Source organism: Dermacentor variabilis, chromosome 7, assembly GCF_050947875.1.
Source record: "Dermacentor variabilis isolate Ectoservices chromosome 7, ASM5094787v1, whole genome shotgun sequence".
Lineage (NCBI taxonomy): Eukaryota > Metazoa > Arthropoda > Arachnida > Ixodida > Ixodidae > Dermacentor > Dermacentor variabilis.
This window is the reverse complement of record NC_134574.1, coordinates 41,597,616-41,611,055: the sequence shown is the minus strand read 5'-3', so window position 1 is coordinate 41,611,055 and position 13,440 is coordinate 41,597,616. Positions and strand designations below refer to the sequence as shown.

The following is a 13,440-nucleotide window of genomic DNA, read 5'->3' as shown; positions in this document are numbered from 1 at the left end:
TTAGTCGGCGAAAAGTGGTCGCCCGATAAAGATAAGTACATGTATATATGTATATATATATATATATATATATATATATATATATATATATATATATATATATATATATATATATATATTCACAAACGTGAATAAACCTGTCCGAAGCAGCAGTCAAACAGGGGTCAAGTTGCACAGCACGCGCGCACACACGCGGAGGCAGAATATACTATCCTTCGGCATCTCCCGCGTGCAAGCATTGGTGTTAAGGCGTATGGCGCATTCTGTGTCAAATCACATATATGAACACTCCCTGCAGATTTATTAATCGTAAAAGCATGGCAACATCATTACGTGCCACCATGGTGCAGTCAACACAGACGACGAGGACACGCCAAGTACGCTGATGGTGCGCGATCAGTGGAATCGGCTGAAACAGGCTTTCGCCTGACGGAGTGGAATCGTCTAAAAATATAATTTCTGGACACCAGGCACCCGCGTTTCTCTGGTTTTTATTAACCCTCAAGTTGGTGACCCCTGACATCACGTCATCGCTCTCAGCTCCCTGTGCCTCATCCGCTTCCCTCGGCCTACAGCCGCAAAGAGCTCGAGCCCCGCTGTCTTCGTACTCCGCCTTCTATCCTGTCAGTCATGGCCTAATTGAAAAATTTTGCTAACTGAAACATTTACAAGGAGGTAGTTGTTCATCTTCACCAAAATGCGACAATAGTTTACAGCAAACAATTTTGCTACGCACAATTATATCACCACCAGCCAACGAACATAATATGCGCCCTCTATAAATGCGTCAGCATGTCGCCGGAGTACCTAATCTTGATGGGTAAGTTTATTTGCGTATAAACGTTAATCCTACACGAATAAACCAGAATGTATCTGTCGCATCCCTTAAAGCAATCCAGAAGAAATGAATATAGCGCGAAAAACATCGGCGACTAAGCGATATACAGTGGTAGATATCAATTCTTGTGTCGTGGGTTCTTTGTTAAAACAAACATAGCATTTGTACTCCTGTGACGAAATGGCAACATCTGATTAACCCAGGTGTATCACGAAAAAGATTCAATGCCGCACCGTTTCGACGTAGCGCTATCTTCTACAATAAAAGTAGGAAATAGTGTTGGCTGATCCCAGCGATTGTGCACTCTAAGGAATTGGCCAAAGCGGAGGCCTTGCGAGAATGGAAGGCGAACAAGTGCTAATTAAAATCATCTCAATAAGCTTGTCGGCTTTCGCATCACCCGTGTATGTGTGCTGTGTTGGCACCGTGGTTAGAGCAACTGATGATCTGCTTAAAGCAGACGTTCGATTCTGCTGTTTACCAAACATTCTTATTTAACATGTTTCAAGTCTTGTGACACAGAAAAAGAAGAGTTGTAAAAACCCAGGAAAGAGATAAAGAATGCTTCGCCTCAGAAATTATAACAAGGCTAACTATTTGTGAGATATATTTGATAAACTAATTTGGGATTTATATTCTCCTGGAGAAGATGGTTTAAAACTTCAGAAAAAAAAGCAATAACATGTGCCGAGGATATATGTTGCATGTAAAATATCACAGTTGTATCTGTGCATAAAATCGACGGGTTAGTGTAGCGCTATAGCGAAATTCTGCAATTTTTTGTATTACTTTTAAATGGCAGCGAGTGCTTCTATGTATATATGCCTTTCGATAGCTCAAATGTCATGCCATGTCTAATGTCCAACTGCAAGTTCTGAGAAATTGGAAAGTGAAGTGGATCGTTAATGCCTTAGTTGACGTCGACATCGTTGTCGTGGGTACCGTAGTGAAAAACACGTGGAGCGACCTTAAAACTCTTGAGAATATTTGACGTGTATAAACGTTTTCACGTAATCTACAGAGCTTGTTTTCAAGTTATTAAAGAACCAAGAACCATAGCTATGTTTATTACAGCACCAAGAGTTTCATTTTCTTTTCGCGGATCATAATTTTCAAACAATGCTGACACAGCCATGCCCCACCTGGCGTTGCAGATAAACTACGCGGCTAACAACGCGTTGCTTGTGTCTCTGGACAAAAGTACACGAATCGAATATTTAGAACCCTAACATAAACATATAGCAGGCGTTAGTTGGTAACCTACACAAAAAGGCGTCCAAATATATATAGAACAATTTTACCATGACCATTTTTTCTCCCTTGTGAGGATGATTAGTATGCGCCGCTTATATGCGTCGGCATGTCGCTGGAGAAAACGGTCTTCAAGGGAAAATAATGGTTGCCCCTAAACATACATACACACATACATACATACATACAAACCCAAGTTTGCGTCATACGGTGTTTGTTAAAACAACTATACAAAATGTACTCCTGCGTTGAAATTATGAAGCCTGATTAACCCGGGCTAATCATGAAAGTGATGCAATACCGCATCATTTCGACGCAGCGTTATCTGCTAAGATAACAGTTCGGAATAAAGTGTGCTGATCCCACGTATAGTGCAGTCAAATCAATCACCCGAAGCGGCAGTTTCGAGAAGACGGAAGACGAGAAAGTGACACGAAGAACACGCGCGGATTATCTCAATGATTCTTGTCGGTTTCGGCATGACCTGAGTTAGTGTGCATTCTTGCCTCAGTGGTTAGAGAATTGGGCTGCTCTGCTCGAAGATTAATGTTCGATTGTATTGTTTATCAGCTTATTTATTAAAATATTCGATATGCATTTAAATAGACAAAAATGTTACCTGTCCGTCTAACTAACTACCATGAATCACCTGAAAGGAGACAAATAATGGTTCACATAATTACCCATGAAGCTGCAGTATTTGTCCTATGCTTCTGAGAAAGGAATCTATTTTATCTATTCTCCTGGAAAAAGTGGTTTGAAGATAGAGAAAAAGCATGAACACGCGCTGAGGATGCGGAGAAAAATATTCGAGCTGCTAATTGTTCCTGGGAATACACGTTATAGGTGAGTGTATTGTGACGGCGAATTTTTTTTTTCAGAATGGGAGCGGATGCTTCGGCGTAAATATTCCTATCCATGGCGCTAATCTTGAGCTGCGTCAGAGGTAAAAGGGTAAATTCCGGGCAGCTTCAAAGTCAAATGAATCGCTGACGCATGAGGTGACCTTCTGGTTGATGTCGTAGGCACTTTATTGAAAAAATAACCCGGGCGGAGCGACATTAAAATGCTTGAGAACGTTTAACGTCTATTAAGGTCTTTAAACGACCTATGATGTTTGTGATTATGCCCTTTAAAAAAACAAGAGCTAGAGCTCCGCTTGTTGAGGTACCCGAGATTTCTTTTTTTTTTGCGGAGCATATTCACAACAACCTTGTCACAACTAAATCCCTCCCCCCCCCCCTCTTTGCAGACAAACTATGCGGCCAGATGGACATTATCGGCAAGTAAATGGAGACAGTAGTTTCGCGGATCACCTGCAATATAAGAAAAAAGATTGTGCTTTCTCTGTTGAGGACACGTGTCGATATTGGAAGCAAATAACTGGGGAGTAGCGAAGTAGTTTCTTAGCAGGTGACGTAAGACTAGCAGCACTTTCGATATATATGACCCTAAATTCTACGACGTAATAAAATGCCATATAGGTTAAAGTTTCCCAAAAATGAGGGTGTTGCGTTTCTGCATGATGGTACATTGGGCGCCCAAGCATTTTTTTAACTAAGCATTGAGATGGATATATGGAATGGCAGTGACTACAGTGACGGGGCCCGTCACTTTAACAGCAACACTGTAGCGACGGGGCCGTCACTATAACGATGTCGGTATTGGGGGTGAGGACTTGCGGAGTCGCCATCTGTCGGAAGCGCCTCACGCGAAGTCTGAGTGAAAACCGTTGTCTGAAGGATAACGCCGCGCGCTCCGCATAGGTTTGGCTATCGGCACTAAATAAACTTACTGCGCGGGAGCTCTCCTGGACATTTTTGCAAGTACTCTCGAAATGACAGAAACATCTCACCTTTAAAATAATATTCTTGGACAAACAGAAGGCACAGAATGGCTTACAGACGCTATCGCTTTACCTACTACGTACGGTAAGCTGGGACACTGCGCGCGGTCGCCGCGATCGATTCCCCAGAACCGGTTTCTTGCTCTAAAGGTAGCAATCACTGAGAGAAAACTATGTGAAATATGTTCTTATAGTGGGCCGTCTGTGTAACCAAATAGAGCATCACAGAATGAAGCTTCAATGCAGTGATCGCCGGGGTTCGCGGTGACCGACTGCGCGTCTGCATGCATGTCTGCGCGCAATGTTTTGCTTTCGCAGCGAGAGCGTTTTTCGCACCGTGCCGTGAGCTTTATGCCGCAGTATATGAGCATTTGACCGTTCGCAAGCAACCAATGTTGCAGGTACACTACCAGAGCTGTTCAAAATAATTTCATTATGGCTAGGGACTTCGACGTCTATACGGCGACTTGTGCTGTGTCATGGCGATGATTCAGTGTTTTCTTTTTCATTTCTTCTAAAGTAGTTGATGCTTCAATATCATTCTTCCTCAAGTTGCATCGCACTGGATGCATATATTGGTCTTCTAAGCGAGCAATTACCAGTTGCTTCTTTTTCTTGATCCAGTACAGTATTTATTGTCTGGTGCCACACAAGGATCAACATGTGCCATGCCTTTTTTTAATGCGTTTTGTACCGTTACCTTTCCGTTACAGTAAACTTCCTTTCTTTGTTTCTTTATTATGATCATCTTAGGTGTTACAGTCCATACACAAAAGACTGTTGGACCCAATAGACGCAGGCTAGTGGATGGGTCCGGATGCGAAATATAATACACATTAGGTACAAGCATAGGGGGATCAATGCGGAGGATGAATGCAACATATTAGCCCATTAAAAACAGAAAAAAAACTATATTTTACAGCATGCATAAAATTTATCACCAGCTACATACATTATCAAACCGCAAAGAAGAGAACGCCAAGCAAGAATACAGGCACCAAATCAGTGGTTTATAGCTAATAAATATGATTGTAGTGCTTTGCCGAAATTTTGTTCTTTTTTGGAGGCTATGTTGTTCCATGTCTTCAAAGGCAATCAGGGGACGCAAGATTGGTGAAAAAGAAATTGAAGTCGCCCCTGAGAAAGTTCCTTCAGCAGTTCTGGACGAGAGAGTTGAGATAGGTGAAATGCGGAACTATTTCTCCGAAGATGGGTGGCCCGCACTCACTGCAATAATCACTCTAAAGCGTAATCATAGTTTGTGGACATGTAGTGCATGTGGGCAAAGGGTTCATGATAACGCCATTGGGTGTTGCGCGTGCCTGAAGTGGCTGCACTTTAAATGTCTGTCCATCACATCTACGCCAAAAAGTAAGGTGTGGTTTTGTCGGAATTGTGTGAAATTTTCAAAAATATATGCCGTTTTCTCAATATGGGCGTGTTCAGATTACGCTAATCAAATTCCCATTACCATTTTTTTTCTATCGAATTTATTTCCGTTATCCTTTATAATGAAATTATCTTTTGTCATGCTTGAGGATTTTCTCATGTAAGCCAAACGACTTTTATTGTTTCAAACAGTAGGCAATATTTCTTTTGTTGTCTTCTTATTCTGGGAAAAATTCCTAAACGTTTCTGCACGAGTTGCGTGCTACGAAGAAGCCACTTTTCAGCCCAACCTTCACGCAAGATTCATCGAGATTTGATCACTGATCGCTGAGAAAATATTCATGCGCAACAAAAATGTATCGTGTATACAGGAGGGCCCCAAAGATGGATCTTATCGAAATCGGAAAAACGCTATTCTCCACGAAAAACGCAATTCTCCACCTTTTGTCATATACATATAATCATGGTCATGGGACCTCGATTACAGTTCTTATATCAATATGTCCATATATATGTTAGTATTTTTGTCCTACGTGAATGTGGTTAAAGAGCCGGACCCCGTCACTGTAGTGTAGATGTCAAAGCACCGTGCCCCGTCACTGTAGTCACTACCATCTGGAATACTCGGCTACCAGATTATGATAAAATTAACCATGCACATACATGGTAACTCACAGATTTCAGCGTGTTTGGAAATGTTATTTTTTGCCGACTGCAGTAAATATCCTAGAAAGTAGAAGACATGATTTTCAGGGACTTAATGAAATCGTCAGGTTACCCATGGTCATCTGATGTGCTCGTGAAAAAGAAATAATGGATCTATTCCTTTTTGCGTTTACTGTCGATGGCAGAACAGTCGCACTAAGAGCTACGCATATACGCTACCTAGCTTTGCGTGCCCTGCCTCAGCCGCATGATACCCTTGATTGTGTGCATGGAGTTCGATTTTTCCTCTCTAGACCACTCTGCCAACCGGATAACTGAACTTTAATAAATTGCCAACACGGCCTCGTGCCAGAGAGTCCACCTTGACTGTGGGAGCGTGAGGGTCTGATTCCCATCGCCTGCGGCTACCCAGTGGTCCGCAAAAAAAAAACGATAAACATGTACCCCATCCGGGCGCTTGGCTTTTTTTATGGGTGCTACGACTCGAGAGGAACCAGCACTCTAAAGAACCATTGCAACCAACATAAGCAGAAAAAAGGATGTCTGGCAGCACTATGGGGCCAAATTCACAATAGGTAGGTATCTTCTCATCGTATAGTACTTCCCTATTTGTCGAGCAACATGCTGCCAGCACGTTTGTACCTCTTACTGGTAGGTACCCCACCGCAGCAGCGGCGGATATTGGACAGTTGATGGAAGGGGGGTAGGAACAACGGGCGCCCAGGCAGCTTCGGAAATTGGAGAGTTCCTTTTAGAGTTGGAAACCCACATGAACAACCAAACACCACATGGTGGGAAATGTGTAAACATTCCAAAAACCTATACGTTTCTGGCGGTACCTATATTTCAACCCACTCCAACAAAATATCTGGCGGGACGTTCTGCAATTTCACCATCGCAATGATCTAGACGCTTCAAAGGACCACCACCGTTTGGGAAGCTGGCTACATGACACCACCCGACCCGTTTTGCAGGGTATAGTCATGCACCACGCCCTTTCCGTGTGTGCCACTTGGTAAAGGTTCACCGTCGCGGCAAATTAAGCTTGCGCGAACTCTCGCTTGATTGGACTACGCACCTCTGTTCCTTGTTGACCGCGTTGGCACTTGGATTGCGCGTTCTTGTTCAGAACAACATGTCACAGTGTGTTCTCTGCATGGACAAAGTGGCATGGATGCCTGTGTGCACCGCGCGAGGACAGCCGGTGCCTTCTGCACACGTGGTATCTGTGGCGCAAACGAGAGGTCCAGTGTACGCGGAAGCAAGCTCCGGTGGGCAGTGCACGGATGTATGAACGCAGTCTGAGCCATTACGGCCGAGGATAATGCATTTCCATGCAGCATGGGTGTTGAAAACGCAACCTCGACGGAAACAACGAGTCTAGCAGAGCTTGCCCCAGCGAGCACATATGAAGAAATTCGAACGCGATGCGGAAGGACGCTGGTGCCCCACTTGAATTCCTGTGGGTTTCCGACGGGGTTTTCTAACGAACCACCTCCCAAAGCCGATGCGCCCACTCGAACTACTAGGGGTTGGCTGCGGTTCTGCTAAGCATGAATGACATCTCATGCACTACGATTCTATTTAACTGTTACATATGTAACCCAACGTAAAATAACGGTAATTACCTCATCTTAAGTACTATTAGGTATTAGCGTTGAAGTTTTCAAAACCTCTGGAAGATCTGTGCCGTTTAGTCAGGTACCTATGAACAAAATATATAGTCATAAATATGAAAGGCTTCTTCTTATATAGGCTGTTTCAGATAAAAAATAAACATAAGCGAATTTGAACTAGTTATTTGAGGATTTAGTTCATAAGTGGGATTATGCTTATGCGCAACGAACAGCAATATACGTAATAACTTCTTCAGAAGCTGACGCTAAGAGACAGATAGTGCGAGCATCGTCCTGCGTTGACAAGGCGAGGTCGCTGCAGCCAGCTTCCGAAAACTTCGTATGTGATGCGGGTCGGTATATGGCCTTGTTGATAGATTATGTTCATTTTTGCTGTAGGGCAAGCAGAACGGACGGGATATAGAAGGTACATCAAAGGAGGTACAGCGCTGAACGACCAGCTGCGAAGAGTTGTAAACGCCGGCCATGAGTCCTCGCAATGAACTTCAGGAACCACTTTTGCACACTGCAAATCACTTTAGGCTACGAAGCGTTCTTGAACTGCAAAACACACGTATTATTTGCTTCTATTAAACAAAGGTCAATAATGTTATAATGCCTAGTACTTTGTCATTCAATTTACAAGATTGACCCACGTATGCCACAAGACCTGACACCAAGCAATCTATGTATTGGTACCATGCGCAACTTTAATGTTGCAGCCGAGTCAAACGGACACTCAAAATTGCTTTGCGACGGCTGGGACTGCGCCGGATTTTTTTTCGTTCCAATCACTGCATGTTCAACAGCCTCTACAAGGTTCTGATCGTTCGCCCCCGGCGCGCCATGCACTTCGGAGGTCGCGTGCAGGCCTTTCGGCGGCTCCAATTAATGAGGTCACATTTTTAGGACGCGGGAAAGAGGAGTCCCAGGGCATTGCACACCTGATAACTCGTATGGAAGGTGGCAATACGTTTTGTCTCTGTATTGATTCAATGCTCAACGCATTAACGAAGATAGTCATCGTGAGTTGGATTCTGCAGATTTTTGGAAAGATGAAATGTTGACTGGTCTTTCCCGTAATTGTCTCCAGGGCTCTCTTGTTGACCCATTGTTTTCAGCTGAAAATAAATTGGGTGCGAAATTGAAATTATTATGTCACGTACGAGTAAGAGCAATATTCTGCATGCGTTTTCATGTATCTGCGGCCTATATACAAAGGATGCCCGCGTGTTGATGAGACAGGACACAGGACCATGAAAACTTTTCTTAAATATCGTAAGCTTCTTAAAACAAGGGAGAACCATAGCTCACCATGGGGTTTCGTAAAAATTGTAGGGCCCTTTTGGTCAGCTTGGTGTAAGATATGCGTGTCAGTATGTATAAACACCTGCATTTAAATCTTAAGGTATGCGCTACGTGAAAGGTCACAAGCCTAAGCCAACTGGTATCGGGCATCCAACTTTGACTTTAGGTGTGAGCACCCTGTTCATAATCTCCAGCGTAGGTTACGGCACCCCGATTCCTCTTACCTCGCCAGGAAGTGTAATTGAAAATCAGTTGCTGTGCTTGTTCTCTGCGCCGTAGAAATACTAGTATACGGAATTTGCGCAAATGACATTGAAATAGCGGTCCAGAACTGCGTATACTACACCAGTAAGGGATTTGGAAGCCGGCGTATAATGGGATTGAATGGCGTTGAATTAAGAATAATTCCGGGGTTTGACGTGCCAAATGCGTGATTTGGTTATGAGGTATGCCGTACTGAGGGACCCTAATTTATTTGTCAACACTAGGCGATCTCTAGCGCGCCACTACTGCACGGGCACGGACACTTTCGCATTTCACCTTTACTCGAAATGCTGCATCTGCGGTAGGATTTCATTTCAGGAACCCGTGCTTAGCAGCGCAATGACGATAGCCGCTAAGCAGCTATGGCTAGTCGCCTGAAGTTCGAAGTGATATTGTATATTTGTCTTAGGTGTGTGTTCATGAAGTTTCAGTCATGACACTTTGTAGCCTACCTCTCCCAGGGTGGTGGAAGGCGACTGGGAATCCTTGCAATATTTTCTTCAAGTAGCACGCCCCTTTCTTCAGCTGACGCTTCTCACCCACGGAAGAATGACTCCTTACATATGTAAACGAGAAGAAAGGGGGTTAACCGAGGGGCCCGGTTATTATTAGTCATATTATGAGAAGCCAACAAACACTGACACCAAGGACAACATAGGGGAAATTACTAGTGCTTAATAAATCTAATGAAGAAACGATAAATTATTGGAAAATAAAGTGGAAGAAAAAACAACTTGCCGCAGGTGGGAACCGAACCCACAACCTTCGCATTGTGTGGTTTTGATAAAGACTGGCAGCGGATATGTCGCTCATAGTGGAATAGCATGGGTGTTTTCAATCTGTTTTTGCCTTCAGCGGATAGGATAGACCTAAATGCACTCTTTAGGGACGCAGGGATTATTCATACGACTCATCATACAGGCGTTCTACAAGGCTAGTTTAAAGGCACATGTAGCAAGACGGATACATATATGGTGGAAGGGCTCTGGCACCATTAAAGCAGTAGGAGCTGCAGGCTCATAAACTATTGCACCGCATGCAAGCCGTGACCGTAAAATGTTTTTGTAGAGGCTAAGGAAGCATCTCCTGGCGCTTTCCCGTGATGCGCGTGAGAAGTGCTTCAGGAAATTCATGGGTTCAGGCACTTCCTTTTCAAATACTTCAGGTGGGGGAAAAAGTTAGCTTCCCAATAAATGTTACCGAAAATGCGTGTTCTATGGCCACAGATATTTGTTCTCCGTTGATATATATCTCAAAGCCTGGCAGTTTCTATTTTGTGCCAACAGAGGACGCACATGCTTTCCGAGGTATTGCCTAATTCATTGGCATCTACCTATTTAGACAGTTTGGTTATGACAATGAGTTATCATCTCTCGCCAACCGGCAGCCTACAAGATTTTTCACCTATTGGTACATCATCCACATCAAGCGAGTAGCATATTGCGGCCGGTATGACAGAGTAAATAGATTTTATTTTTACAAGTAGAGTACAACCCTGCACACCAGCTTGTGGTATATTAGCTTACTGGGTAAATGGACGAGAGAATACGATTCCAACTTGTACACAAAATATGCAGTGTGAAACTTGTGCAGCAAGTTGCCTCGGCCGCCTATTCCAGCCAGATCACGGATTCCGAAGCGCTAAGCGGTGTCTAATGGTTTGTCCATACATACACATACCGGTGACAAAACTTGTTTATGCGCAAATGCATGACGCATATTTGTCTCGATGCGGACAAAGTGATCTATGGTGGACCTACTTTGCCGGAAACAGCTTTATCTTTTTTTGCTTTAAAGAAAAGGGACCAAGCTTATGTTCATCCCATTCCCAAAAGAGACTGCAGACAGAGATTGCCGAAGGAGATGACACCTATTGGCTTTTACTTGATGGCTAAATTCGGGGCTTTGCCTTCTCCTCTGAATAAAATTATTAATGCCTTTCTGCGGTCAGATGGGATGTAGAGATTTGTTTTATGGTTTTGAAGGTTCATACCACGCATTTATCTTCAGCATATCTTTCTAAAAGCTCCATATACGTGCATGAGACTGTCATTATGCGCAAAGGAACGAACGCCACTGCCACTTCACCCAACCTAGACTAGAGTTACCTGAGCTGCACCGTGGAACGCGGCGTCAGTAATGTCCTTCCGAAGTAGCAGAAAGGCTGACAGGTTTAGCTGCATGGTGAAGCCCTGGAACCTGTTTCCCTTCCGAAACAGGAGCTTTTTTCCTTTACTTGGTCAGTCACAGGAAATCTATAATTATTAAACAGTATGAAATAAGAATTGCAAGTTCAGGATACTGTCCTTACCTGCAATATTTCCTGGCATAAAACTGGTGAAAGCGGCCACAATTTGACTAGTGCTTCTGTCCAGGGGCCCGTGATGTACAGAAGGTTGAAAATTATTTCCATAGGCTGGCAATAGCAAAGGAAACGTGTGCTGTCACTTGAATCACTTCAGTGCGATAACTTTGGGGACTGCTGTTAATATTTATGCGCAGTGAGCACTTACACTGCACATATGTTATGGCTGTAAAAGAACGTAATGCAGGATGGAATTTCTTTAACTCAGGACAATAATATAGGCATTAGTAGGTTCTTGCTCAAACCAAATTACAATTTCCACGTTAGTATTTAGCCTTATACATATACTATTCGCTTTAAATTTATCAAAATGTGGGGTTTAATGTGCCCAAAGCGCAATATTTTAAGATAAAGCGACCGCACGGACGGAAGAAGAGGACCAAGCCCGCTTGTCCTGGCAGTGGCTCGGTGTTTGCGGCGAAGCTTCGCACATATTCCTGGGATCATCTATAAATAAACAGACCCCATCATAACAGTTTTCGTAGAGATGTGGAATAAAACAGCGGTGTCCGCAGATGATTAAGACAAACTGATCGCAGAGACACAATCCGAGAAGCTTCGCTGGATTCGCCGTATTGCCGGTCTGCCAACAGAGGTGGTTTCGACGGCGAAAACCGGACACCGTCTTCTAGCGTCCCGTGGCAGCCCTACGTCAAGCCAGTTTCTCCAAAAACGGGTGAGGATGTGGACGAATGGCCCAGCAATTACCAAAAAGTAAGTCGGCTGAATGGCTGGAATTTTATCGCCCAGTTTAAGAAAGTCGCCTTCTTGCTCAAGGCAACCAAGTCTGTGTGGCTTGAAAATAACGAAGAAAGCAAGAGAACATGGGAGAAGTTCGCAAAATAAACAAGAAGCGCTTGGGAAATCCGGCAGCTAAATAGACATGTGCAGAGCAAACGTTTATAGGGCGAGCCCTATTTCCTGGAGAAACCTGCTCGGAGTACAACGAGCATGTGGTCAACTTGTGCAAGGCACTAAAACCTCTGATGACATAAAACGAGAAGGTTGGCTATCTTATAAAATGGATAGCCGCGGACGTGTGCCAGTTCCTCATGAGAAAAAGACAGTCAGAACTCGGTAAGTGACGTGATTCAGCATTGCAGCTCATTTGAAGCATTCCAAGCCCGACGGATGACACAGAAGTTCGGCTGCCTGATCATTGTAACTAACGTCGCCAGTGTTGACACGGGCCCAGCTTCATCCGCCCGATCCAGACGATCGCACTACCACTGGAATCGATCTGAAAAGAATGGGTGATCCTTTTCCCTAGTCAGGCGTCATTTTTACCCTAAGACTTTGCAGATTTGTCTTTTGAAACAATATTTATGTTCCCGACACCGGCTTACCACACATCATTTACACACCTACGTCATGCAAACCAAATAATATTAAAATGGTCTTACCTCATGAGCAAGTTACGAGCACGCGTAGACAGTTGAACACCCGTTGAGAGCAAGCAGGTTATCGCGTGTCCAAGCGCATACGTGCACCCAAACGCAGGACAACTTCTTCGATGCCGCAGCATGCAGAGTTTTGTACACGAAGTGAAAGACATTCAGCGCAAATATCCCCGCGCGATGTCAGCAAATGGCGAGCGCACAAGTGCACACCAAACAGCGATCAATTAGAAACTTTGCCAATTCGAAGGTACCGAGACCCAAGCAGCGTAACCATCCATCATTTCTGTTCTTCGCTCCGGATGCGTCAACCTCTCTTCATTAGGGTCTTGCTCCACTCTTGAGTACAAATCAAGAGATATTTAAGACAAATTAACAACTTCTACAACACGACACGATAAATGCCGGCTGACTACACATGTGCAGGTTCGTCTACCACTCCTAACGGAAGCGCAGCGCGCGCTGCCCCCTGGTGCCGCACTCTGTGAGCGCGGAGAAGA

The 13,440-nt window shown here is 44.1% G+C and overlaps 1 long non-coding RNA gene across 1 annotated transcript; it reads right to left on the bottom strand.

The window, feature by feature from the left end:
- Positions 1–9,632: 9,632 nt before the first annotated feature.
- Positions 9,633–13,079, bottom strand: LOC142589011 (uncharacterized). Its single transcript, XR_012829774.1, has 3 exons — positions 12,947–13,079; positions 11,490–11,709; positions 9,633–9,734 (listed from the first exon to the last, which is right to left on the bottom strand). It is a non-coding gene; the product is annotated as an uncharacterized LOC142589011 (long non-coding RNA).
- Positions 13,080–13,440: the final 361 nt, after the last annotated feature.